This window comes from Numenius arquata, chromosome 7 (assembly GCF_964106895.1).
Source record: "Numenius arquata chromosome 7, bNumArq3.hap1.1, whole genome shotgun sequence".
NCBI lineage: Eukaryota > Metazoa > Chordata > Aves > Charadriiformes > Scolopacidae > Numenius > Numenius arquata.
In genome coordinates, this window is record NC_133582.1 from 45,647,378 (window position 1) to 45,659,775 (window position 12,398).

The following is a 12,398-nucleotide window of genomic DNA, read 5'->3' on the forward strand; positions in this document are numbered from 1 at the left end:
TATCTTCATATTAAAAATTTTAAGCAGTGAAATATCTGCATAGATAATAAAAAGTTGTTGGTGTTGGTTTTTTGTTTTGTTTTTTTTTTTTTTTTTTTAATAAATAATTTTAAAGGTAATAAAACCTGCCAACCCCATAGAACCTAATCCTCACTTCTTAAAACGTGAGATCTTATAATGATTGAAGTAAATGTTCCTTAGAGCAAAAATACCAAGATTTAATATGTTAGAAACTCATCTACCCTCTACTGGTATTTTCTAATTTCCACTGTTCTCTGTGAAATGTAGCACTTTAGAAAGCATTTAAAGTTTAGAAACGCGGACATTTAACTTACTTTCCTTATCTCCTATTTAGCTTACTGTATTTTTTGAATTATACACAGCTGGAAAATAAGCTCTAGAACACTGGGCAAGTCTTTTCTAGCACAACTTAAGATATTGAGCCATAACATTTATGGTGTTAAACAACAGCCAACCAGTTGATATAATCACTAAAGACAAGCCGAAGAACAGAACTTTAGCTGTGAACATTTGCAAACACTTTGGAAGGTCATTTGAAAACTTGCACTTATAAAATTTAACATCTACATTTGACTCAAAACCTGGTAAAGCATTCTGAGATTTGACTTTAAGCAAGCAAATGAAATTTAACAGTTCAACAAGCAAGATCATGCAGTTTATACACATGCTAAAAATAAGAGTTTCTGCTGCAAACTCCAGGGTGCTCATCAGTTGACTAAAAGGTAGTAAAATATACATACTAGGCAAGGTACTGCCCAACTGAGAGAGGGTACTACAGCATTGCAAAGACTCTCTCTGAAAACTAGTTTACAGCTCTGCTCATCCACGTTCAGGAAAGATGGATTGTAAATGGAAAAGGTAGAGAAAAGGTCTATTGATCACGGAATATCACAAGAAGAATCGGTCTCTCCTAGAAACACCACTTGACTTTGCCCACCTTGTGCAACATCCAGATACAAGCCAGCTTGGATCCAAAATTCACATAACTGCAATAGGATGGTGATAAGTGTGTAGGTATAAGAATGCGGTGTATTTACAATAGCAAAAGGAAGGATGCAAATGGGATATCATTCTGCTTTACAAATGCTTCATGTGGACTGACAGAGATGGAAAAGACTACAATTAAAGGATTGCACTCACATGGGAACAAAGGGGGATGTTACAGAAGGAAAATCATTTGTGAAGGCAAAGATCACTATGAAAAATTTCCAGAATATTAAGTGAAAGACTGATACAAAACAGATTACCAAAGAAATACCAGCAAACAGGAATTATGCAGTATTTACAGGTATCACTCAATGCCTCATCTGAATTCTGGACCGTAAGACCAGGTGACATAAGAGGGCTGTGTTTTGGGATAGGTATTCATCACAGTATAAAGTGTTTCAGGTATCTGCTACTACAAATTCAAAAGACCTCTGACCAAAGAAATGGAGAAACCTTTTAGTAAAATCCAGTATAAAGGATAAGACACTAGATGATGCTCCCCAGAGGAAAGCGCCTAAGTTGCTACTCTGTCAGACCATGCCCTTTAGATAAGCCTGCACCAGGCTTCCCAGATGTCTTGTGACCAAAGAGAGCCAGTACAGTATTCACTTACAGGAGTGCAGAGAGGTACCCTAGTAACTAATCTAATTGCTGACTGACATAAAATGTCCAGCCTCTTTAATGTTCTCCCATAAGTCAATCTGGAAATTACTTACATACTCAAGAGAAGTGAATAGCACACAATAGCGCAATCATGCAAGATTAAATTATTTATTTGAACTTCAAGCAAAGCAGAGCCTGCATCCAACACTCCTTTTTAACATAGGAAGCCTGAGTTCAAGCAGAATTAAAAGACTGACCTTACAAAAGAGAACCATTATGTATTTCAGCTAATGAAATTTTTATTCTGAAAGGGAAACATTTCCATTACCATAGACCCAACAGACCCAGGAGGGAGGGCAAGGCAGCGAGACCCCTGTGACCCCATTAGAGCCCAATTTCCACCGGTTTGGAGCAGTTCTAGCTCCTTTACCAAACCCACCATGATACTACTTGAAAAGTGCTGTACAATAAGAAGGATGTCTGACGTGAGCTAGGTCACACTATTAGCAATAGGTGACCTTTCACTGATGAACAGTTTTTAAGCAAGGGAAAAGATCTTCTTGGAAGTTAAGACACTGCAAAGACCCTCCCTGCACTGACTCTACATGCTGCTTTACGCTGCATCGCTATAATAAAGCAACACAACTGTATAAATGATAGTCCTGGTTTTCCATAACAAGCTATAATTGTAGTAGGTGACTAGGAAAATGTTTAGATAAATGGTGGGATCGTAACCTTCTATGCAAAGCGAACAAATTAAGTTATGGAAATATCTGGGAAACCCTGAGGCTGTGTAGCTCTACTTCAAGCCATGGGCACAATTAAAGCAGACAGTAAATCACTAAATTTCATCTCAGACTTTACAATTTTGTTGTTGTTTTGGTTTTTACCCATTTTTGCTGACAGATGGAAAAAATACTGGCCGAATGTGACCAAGATTTAATTTACCTCCAATTTCCTTCCTATTTCTACAGCACATTCCTAAAAAACACACAGCATTTTATTCCCAGTGCTCCGAAGAATTACTAGTAAATAGTCCCACTCCAACAGTATGTACTGTAAAAATACCACTGTAATACTTTCTGCTACTCATGAGAATTACATTACATTATAAAATTTTCTCAAGAATATTTCTAAATGATCATCTATAAATGTGTGCATACATTTATATAAGTATAGCTACTTGAATACTCATCAACTATGCATGCACATACTAAAAAAACATGTCCATATACAGAGAGACAGAACTGTGACACTGCACTGAAACAGCATCATGTATTAACTGAGTGAGAGAGTAAAGTGGTAAAGATATCTTTGAAGATGCGGAAGCCTTTCTTCAAGGCATCTTCTCTTTCTTTACCTGTCTATCAGCTGCATTTAAGAACCAAGAATGATTTAACTGCATGAAGAAATTATGTCTGAGGCACAGACTTCAGTGACAACTACCAGAAAAGTACGTCCACTTGTTCTGAGGAATTCGAAGTCAAGCTTTCCAGCACCCAGCCTTAACTACCCAAACTCCAAAATTTTCTGACTTTAGAAGTGAAACGTCTCACTCCCTTTCTTCACTATTTCTTTTCCTTTTTGAATCTTGACCAAAATATCAAGATTGCAGATGGCTGATGAATGGTAATTATTGAACACACCCCGCATTGTTACTTACTGGCACCAGATAAGCAAAGTTATGTCCATTCCAGCATGGGAAAAATATACCTCCTACCAAATATTATGAAAATCCATTCTAATTTTGTGTTCACCCAGGGGAGGTCCAACTTTCCAATGACAAAAATGCATTTACAGCTGCTACATCAAAGTTTTCGTTGTTCTCCATGGTTTTTGAGACTGTAAAGTTATGAGGCATAGTACAGGAAATAACTGTTCTACCTCCATTTCTGCAGTGTAAGGGGTGTCTTTGGTAGATGTGAACCTCCCAGAGGTCCCCAGGACATACCTTTGTTTAGGTTTCTTGGGAATCAAATAACGACTCCTTCTGCCTACACAGCTAGAGAAACTGGCAATTTAGGGCCCCTAGGTTCTCCCATGTGTCCACCATTTTGGCCTATAGCTCATAAAAAGGTCATTTTCCTCCATGAGCACTAAGGAAAGCAGAACATCATTAACATACGCCCTTCCTAAATAAGGATTCGTCTACACAGCATGTAATCTGCTGCAGTCCTTTCCTCCTTTTAGATACGAAGGCGCATGCTGCAGCATTGCTGGTAACATCATGCCCAAGCAGCGAGGGCGAGATAAAATGCACACTTACAGTACCTAGCAAAGGTAATGTCCTCAAGCCTGCTGACAGAATTGGCCAGACATTCATCCACTGGTGACATTAGTTTCAGGTTTTGTTCAGACGTATGACAGATGCTAATTTCATCTAAGATTTAAGGAAAGCTGGGACCAAACAATCCCAGAATTTAAGGCAGGCATTTGTAATGCCTTATTTATACACAGATAGGAGCTTTTCTGGGGTATATTTCCTTTTGGCACAACATTGAAAATATGTCCTCATATTCAGGGATGTACTTTTTTCACTTGCTGTTTTAAAGGAATAGTTATGTTCCTTCTCTTTAACACTTCAATTATTTTGGGGTACATTTTTTCTAAAGTTGACAGTTCTTATTTAAAAAAATTGATCTTCCTAGGTTTAATCAGATATGTGCATTTATCCTTGTACAAAATGAGGTACACCTTACAAAATACCCGATATCGGCTAAATGTACCCTTTCTCTGTGTCCATTTTCCCATTTCCCAGGCTGCAGCCCTACGCAGCATTAGCAATACTCATGTCCAGCATATTGATAAAAAACGACCATCTAAGCTTCCTATCAGCTGTGCTCTCATATTACAAAAACTCTTTACCACGCTTCATGTTCATTACTTAGCAACTGCTCCTTGCTTCTAAGAACTGCATCCTTATTTACACACGCACATCCTGGAACACCTTTCTTAAAAGTAGAAAAGGAACAGGGATTAAGTGAAGCTATGATTGCATTTTATAAAATCGTAAGTGGTATGAAAAAGATTCACAGGGAACAAGAGCCTTCTGTCTCTTCCAATACAAGAATTAGCAGGCAACCAATGAAATCAACATTGCAAGTTTAAAGCAAGGAAAGGAGATGGTTCTTCAAAGAACATATAGTTAAAACTGAAGAATTTCTTAGGGCACAATGTTGTGCTGCCAACATTTTAAAGGTAAAAAAAGGCAGGATAAATTCCTTCTTTGGGGGTGAGGAGGCAGTTCTAAAGAAGGCTATTCAAAACAAGCTCAGAAAACCCCAAATTGCTGGAGCCTAGGAGACTACTCTGGGGAAGTACCCTCAGACACTTGCCTGGCTCTTGTACTCCTCTGTTGGCAAGTGCAATAGCGCACTGTCACAAAGAGAATATGATGTCAGAGGGACCTTTATTATGGCCCAATATGGACAGTTTTACATTCCTATGCCACTTAATTTTGATCACATCAAAGTTAGTCTAACGTGACTGCAAATAGAATTCAACCCTTCATATCACCGTAACTTCTCTTTTTAAGCACAAGTAATCTCCCTTTTTGAGCACAAATATCTAAAGGGAAATCCTGAGGACTAAAAAATTCAGCGAGCTGCCGTCATGACTCAGTTTGTTGCATGTATCATGGGAGAGCCTAATCTGATAATTTTATACAATGAAAAAATAGAGGGTTTTTTCCAGTGACAAAAATTATCATTCATTAGTGAACAAAACTGCATTGAAACCTAAATTTATTTAGATTACAGTCAAACCACTCAGACATGTTGGTTGAATGGGAGACGTTAATTAATAAGGAAATAACAACCAGAGTATTCACTAATACAGTAACATTTAGATACTCAGAGGGTGATGCATATGTGCACAGGGAATATCCATGCATATTACTAGTAGATTTGTGTTTACTGGCAGAATATGCACCTGTGTATTTCCAGGCTGATGAGTTGTTACACAGGCACTCGCATCAACTCTGAAGAAATGCTACTGAAGTTTGTACATCTGCTTTCCAAACCAAACAAAATAATCTCAAAGTGGCCTGATTTTTCACACAAATCACATTGCTTTATTGAATCTGTGTCTCAGTCCAGACTAAGTGGTACCCCAGAAAGCATGCACACACCCTCCCGCTGGTGGTCGTGTGAATCATCTCCTCCTCCTCCTGAGGAAGCATGCTAGATACAATGATTTTTTGTTTCTCACCTTACAACAGCATCGTCTTCATGCTGAGCTACAGAAGAACATGATTAAATGGTATGTCACGAAAGAAAGGCTATGTCCATTTTCTACCACAGTAATATTTTCTAAAACCACAGTTTTTTGATCATTTCAGAGTGCACTGGGTTTTTCCTGGTGAGTAAAGATGTGCTTACTGAATTTAGAACATAGTTTCTCTCAGTCTGAGCTGCAGATTCCCAAGCTGCATAGTTGTGGTCGGATAACTCCTCCATGGGGCGTTTGGAGTTTCCTGAGTATGGAGGGAAAAAGGAATTAATCTGACTCCAGTGTTTAACTCATTTGCAGGACTCAGATTTCCTGTTCTGCAAACATAAAGGGTTTGCAAAGAGTGTGTAAGAGCTTCCAAGATGTATAGCTATGTGAGTGCTAAAGATAGGGAGCCCTATTCTCTCTGGCTTAAATTGCCAAAGCTCTGTGGATTTCAGCTGTATTATTACCAATTCAAATGTGTTCCAAGTCAGAGGAAAGTCGAGAACAATGTGTATTTATGAAAAAAGGCCAATTCTTGTTTGGCTGAAGTTCATAACCCGAAAAGAACCCAGTAATTCCACTATTCTCCAGCCTAAAAGTTGGCTATGTCTTTCACTTATCAGCATCTGTTCTGTGGTGCAGAGCATTAGTATCGTGGAGGTGGATATATTTACTGATTATTTACATTGCAATTTTCAAAGGCAGAAGAATGTTTTAATCTTAGATGAAGTTACAGTATGAAAAAATTCAAGTCAATCTAGAAACTAAAGCAGTGCTTGAAAAGGGAAGTAAAATACCACGGCAAGGTCTATTTGAGGTGATAGCTAGGGAATAAACATGATTGTATGTGCCATAAAATTTTCTAAGGTAACTTAGTGGTTAAGGAAGGTGCTGAGCTAAGATTTTTGGGAACAAAGGAACATAGCACTGACTTAATTCCTCTCCATTAATCAACAGTAAAGTCCCATTCACTTCTAGAGAGTAGAATTATGCTAAGTTAAGCACTTCTGAAAACCTCCAAAGGAATTTCTGTATATAAATTTGGCAGGTGTGGTACAACACTGTCGATGCACACTCTCTTTCATACTGACCTATGTGTTTTTAGGAGCAATATATGCAAGTGCGAAAGCATGGTTGGATTTTAATATCCCCAGGATTACTTGATATTCTGCTTTCAAGAATGGCTCCAGCTAACGCGTTCTATGTTGGCTTGTGAACATGCATCTAAAAATGGGAACAGGATCATAAGCTCATTTCACATTTGCTGCCATATAGTTCTCAGGTAGAAGCATGAAATTTTCCAGGCTAGATGAGGCTATGAAGTCCTTCCATTAGGGTCAGGTATCTTTGTTCTCACCCCAGTCCATGACATCAGCTGTTTCTTACAAAGCGGCTCACTGCTTTAGTCTTGATTGTTTAGGAAGCTCATAAGACACAATCATCTGCTACAGCAGATTTTCTGAAATTTAAAGTTAAAGTTAGCACTTTGCTATAGCACATCTGTGATTTGAATCCTGAATTTAGAGAGTGTTTCATCTACAAAAAAAACCTTTCAAATGGAAAGGCACATCTTCCTAACAAAATCTGTGAGAAGACCTGGTAGAAACAAATAATTTAGCATCTCTTCAATGACTTTACTTCATCGATCACTATCCTCTAAGGAACTAAAAAATATCCTGCATTTACAAACCCTGCATTTAAGAGCCAGTGCCAGGTGGGAAACTACAATTTCCCATTAGAAGAGTCAAAGATAGTTTACGCAAAACAACACAGGTAAACAGGCGAGAGAGGATGAGGAGGGCATGGCTTTGATAAGTGGCACTATATGGAAGTGTTGGTCTTGTGGTTATTACTTCTGCAGAACTCCTTTGGTATGGTTGACTTGGTAAAAGAAAGCTAAGAAGAGAGACACTGGCACCTGTAATTTACAAATCTAAACCAAACTGCCTCTCACTTCTTTCAAGCTATAATTTTTCATTGTTATTTAACAAAGGATTGTTACCGTTTCAGTATCGGTCAGTCAGTACGTACTGTGCATAAACACAAGAAAAGACATTTAACATTTTAGGAAGATAAAAGGAGTGTTCACTGCAGAGTGCTCCACACATACACTCAGTTGTGCCAAACGTCTCTGACAACTGGTGAAGCAGCAGCCCACGCCTGGCTCTGCAATTCATTTGAAAACGACGTGGAAGGTGGCCAGCATCAGCAAAGGACAGTTCTCAGCTTCTATGTTGCTGAGCACGCCAGGGTTTCCAGAGTCACCAACTCCTGCTCTTGCAGCAAATTAACAAAATAATTTTAAAAAGCCAACACAAATATTTGGCTTCATAGAACAGTTTGCTTGGGGATGGTGGTGGGAGATCAGGTAATTACAGATTGGGATTAAAATGAAGCCTGATAATTTCAATACTGAACTCTAAAAATCCTAGCATCCTGCTTTGGTATCAGAAGCAAAGTTAATTCAGTCAACAAGGCTGTTATCCACAAATATTGTCTAAGAATGCCAAAAAAAAATTATCCTGAAGTTTGGTTAGCTAAATTTTTCAGACATTTCTATCATGAATTAAGAATCTACTTGTGAGATTCAGTGCATCAGATGTTCCCTGTATAGGCCATAAATTGTATTTTGTAAGGATAGCATTTTTATTAAATATTTTCATGAAATTCTAAACTGGAAAATACATAGAATTATAATTTTTCATTAAAAATCTAGATTAAAAAAATATTAGGATAAAGGGCTCTCACTGGAGAGTCTTTCCATTTTCTGCAGTTTCCATTTTAAGGAACAGCCTTTTAGAGTATTGGTATATGACAGAGAAAAAAAGGGAAGTAATTTAAAAAGAAGAGAAAATTAAGCTGGAAAACGAGCAGGCAGAATGGACTTATTTGCTCTGACTCACACCAGAGCAATTCCTGAAATCTATTCAAAAGCCTGCAAAATAAAGAAGATTCTTCTGTGGGATATCCTTTTCCCTGGTCCTTGGAGAAAAACTATTTAACTATAGACCAGCCAGCTCTCTGTTCCTCTTCAGAAGCTCTTATGCTTGGCTCTGTTCTGTTGGAAACAGCTCCCTTTCATGTTTCACCTAGATGCTGATTACTCCCTGTATTTAAGCTTCTGCATGATGGCGAGATGAGAAAAATATCACACAAGAAGCAAAATCACATTCTGCAATTCCCTTATTGAGCAAAACACATCAGAATCTACCAGCACAGCCCTTCTTCAGAACCAGCTTCTTCAGTGTACCCTCTGGATGGCAACTACTGCAGCAGAGTATTCGAGAAAAGTTCCTTGGATTTAGACAACTGCCAATGCTGATTAAATATTTCTTCAGTGTCCACATCTCTTGCACAGGTGCTGAGAATGTCTAAATGCATTATACATACAAAAGGAAAGCCCAGAAAAGACAGGCATCATCAAATACATTTTTTAATCCTTAAAAATGCACTTGGAATAACAGTAGGATTGAAAAACCCTCCTTGGTGAACGTGTTTGTTTCAACATTCTTGATGGGCTAGTAGATATTAAAGAAGCTATTACACACTCTCTGCAAGAACCTATCTTTGCCTGAACTTCCACTTGATATGATCTTACAGCAGACTAGAACTGGACATAAAAGATGGTAGAGAGGACCCATCTCTGAAGGTATAAACTGATTCTACAATTGTAAAGTCTACCAACATCAGGGTTGACACAAACTCAGACCCTCCAATTTTGTTACACAGCTAACTTCTATTATTCTTCAGGTCATTTAGACTCCTTGGTATCATTAAAAGTTTACATATAAAACAGACTAAGAGTGTCATCATGAATATGTAATTCAGGGTGAAGGACTACTGCAAATTCCAAGAATAGATGTGTCTACAGATTTCATTAGAGCATTGATACGTTTTCCATGTGCACTATCTTCCTTGCCTACTTGTGTGAGCCAGCTCCAATATTACTAAGATTCTCCTTACTAATTTTCCATGTTCCATCTATAACATTTTTTCTAGAAAACACATGAAAGGAGCAGATGGAAAAACTGAAACCAGTATATAAAACGCACACAAGCATTCTTTTCTGTGTTGAGCTTGTGTAGTCCCTATCAGAAAAAGACAACCAAATCAATAATTCCTGTGAGATTCTTCAGTGGCATAACAGTTGTGCTGTTTTTTAGTAGGAAAACAAAAACATAAAACCACTCAGACTCCATGAGCCTGGACAAGGAGGCACTACATACGTACAAATGAATCTGTATGTCTGGGTTAGGGAAGCCCATAGTAAAATGAGTCAGGCCTGCTGAGAAACCATCACTCAGCAGCTCCATTGCATTATTTTTTTTCTCAATAAATGAAAGTATTAATAAGGACTTTGGAAAATAATGGACAACTTAGATGAACTTCATTGGACATAGGAAAATGGCAGTAATCAAAACTTCTGCTTCAGGTACCTGTGTGAGGAAATGCTAAAGAGACGAATTGAGAATGCACAAGTGTATGAGAGCCTGAATCTCTTGTGGCCATGAAGGTCCTCATCCCACCGAGCGGGTAGCCATCCATGGGCCCATGAGACGTCACCTCCCAGCTGCAATCACTACCTCTGCAGGCATAATACTGCTGCTCTTCTCCCTCAGATGAATCCTCTCCTGACTACTTTGCATCAGGCTGAACAGCATCCAAGAGAACAAAAAGAGAGATTCAAACACATTTAATGGTGTTTTTCCCTGCATAGGGTTATGGAGTGCATTAGCCTCAACAAAACAAGTTTTCCAACAATGATGGGATTTGGAGCACTGATCCACCAGAGTCTAACCTTCTTCCAGAGGCAGCACTCTGAAACAAAATCAGCCAAAAGGGTGTCCAAATGCTATAAAAATGAGGGAGGTGGCTGTATTTAAGCATGAATAAAATGAGTATATTTTACTCAAGTATCCACAAGATATTTCTGTCAGCCAACAGGGGTGGGGGTTCAGTTCTGCTTTTTGTTTTTCAAAGAAGATTCCTAGATTTCTATGAGAAAAATTATATTGTGTTAAAACTGAGAAAGAACTTCTCTTTCCGAGCAAGATTTCTCTCCAGGAAAACATCACAGACTATACCGACACTTCAGCATACTGTCTCTAGCTACTGGAGAAGGCCAGTGTATAGCAAAAGCTGGCCAGTGCCTCTTTCACCTTTTCTCAAAACCATCCATGACTGGACTGAGATTTTTGACATTTGCTGAACCCAGGTTACAGTCTTCTCCTGGCCCTCTGCAGAGGGCAGTTTCACTACTTTGCAATGCAGAACAGAAGATACAGGACACTGACTGTACTTTTTCAAGGTATGGCATGCAAAAGGTTTAGGTGATTTCTTCACACTTACTCTTTCTTTTTTTTCATTTGATAGCCACCATTCACCACTAATTAAAGCTGTTCTTGAAAAAAAACTGCTCTGGATAAACTTCCAGAAGTAGAGGCTAAATTCTGCCTTTCTTCAAACCTCTTCTGAGCCCTCACTGTTAATTCAGACACTGGCAGGTAATGTTGTCTTTCAGTCTGTTATGCAACTTGGCTTCCAACATCTGCAAGAACTAACATGTTGCTCCAGATAGATTTGCTTTCCCAGGCCCTGCCTTTTTAGCAATGTGAGGTACTTTGTGTAAAGTCGTCTCAATTTCCTTTGAATCCCCATTTTCCTAAATACTTTGATTTTTTTCAGAGATAGGAAAAGTCAGTTGTGTATTTATCTTGAACTATCAAACACACTAAAAAGAACCTATCTGGGATTCCAGGCACCGTGGCTAAGTAATAAAAATACAGTTAGCCTTATGCAAACAAAAGTGTACACATCAGCCACCTCAAAATCCTGAAGGGTAAAAAACTACTGCTGCCACAGATCCACCAGAAAACAAACCTCAATGGCTAGTACAGCCCTTCCCACTCTGAAAGCATCAGCCTTTGCTTTTAGCCCCAGAAAACACTGGACATTCCAAAACACAGTATTTTAAGTCACCTTCTATTCTGGTATTTCCACGCATGCAGTTGTTCATTGTTGTGAATCATAAAAATACCAAATATAGGTTAATCTTTTAATCCTATCTTTAAATCTCTAATTTTAAATCTATGAGTTTACAGATTTACCTAGTTAAGAGACCTACACTTCCCCGGAAATGGCTATTTGAGACCACTAGCACAAAACATATCTCCTGTCTTGGTTTTTTTTTTTCCACAGCTTGACTAATGCATCAAATCGCCTATATGTGAACATGGAGATGCCGTATATTTGAGAAATAAAACAGCACAGTCCTTAGCTGGTGTTCACATTCTTCAGCTTGCCATCTTTTACCCATTTGAAGCAAATATTTTTTATCGCCACATGTCAATAAAAACTAAGAACCAATAAAACAACATAGCTTGCATTGTGGGGCACCATTAAACAGAAATACATGGATCACTTCCAGTTACTTTAAGGCACAGTGAGTGTAATTCAGTAGAACGCAAAAGAACCTCATTTACCACCAAGGATTGTTTTTTTTTCATAAAAAAACCCTTATGTTTTTAATATGATATTGTTGAAAAACAAAGGTTTAAATCACCAAATTGCTT

The 12,398-nt window shown here is 38.3% G+C and overlaps 1 protein-coding gene across 7 annotated transcripts in view; it reads right to left on the reverse strand.

Annotated features, from left to right (window-relative positions):
• Nucleotides 1-12,398, reverse strand: part of RBMS3 (RNA binding motif single stranded interacting protein 3) — a 723,251-nt gene that overhangs the window by 256,530 nt on the left and 454,323 nt on the right. The window lies entirely within an intron of this gene.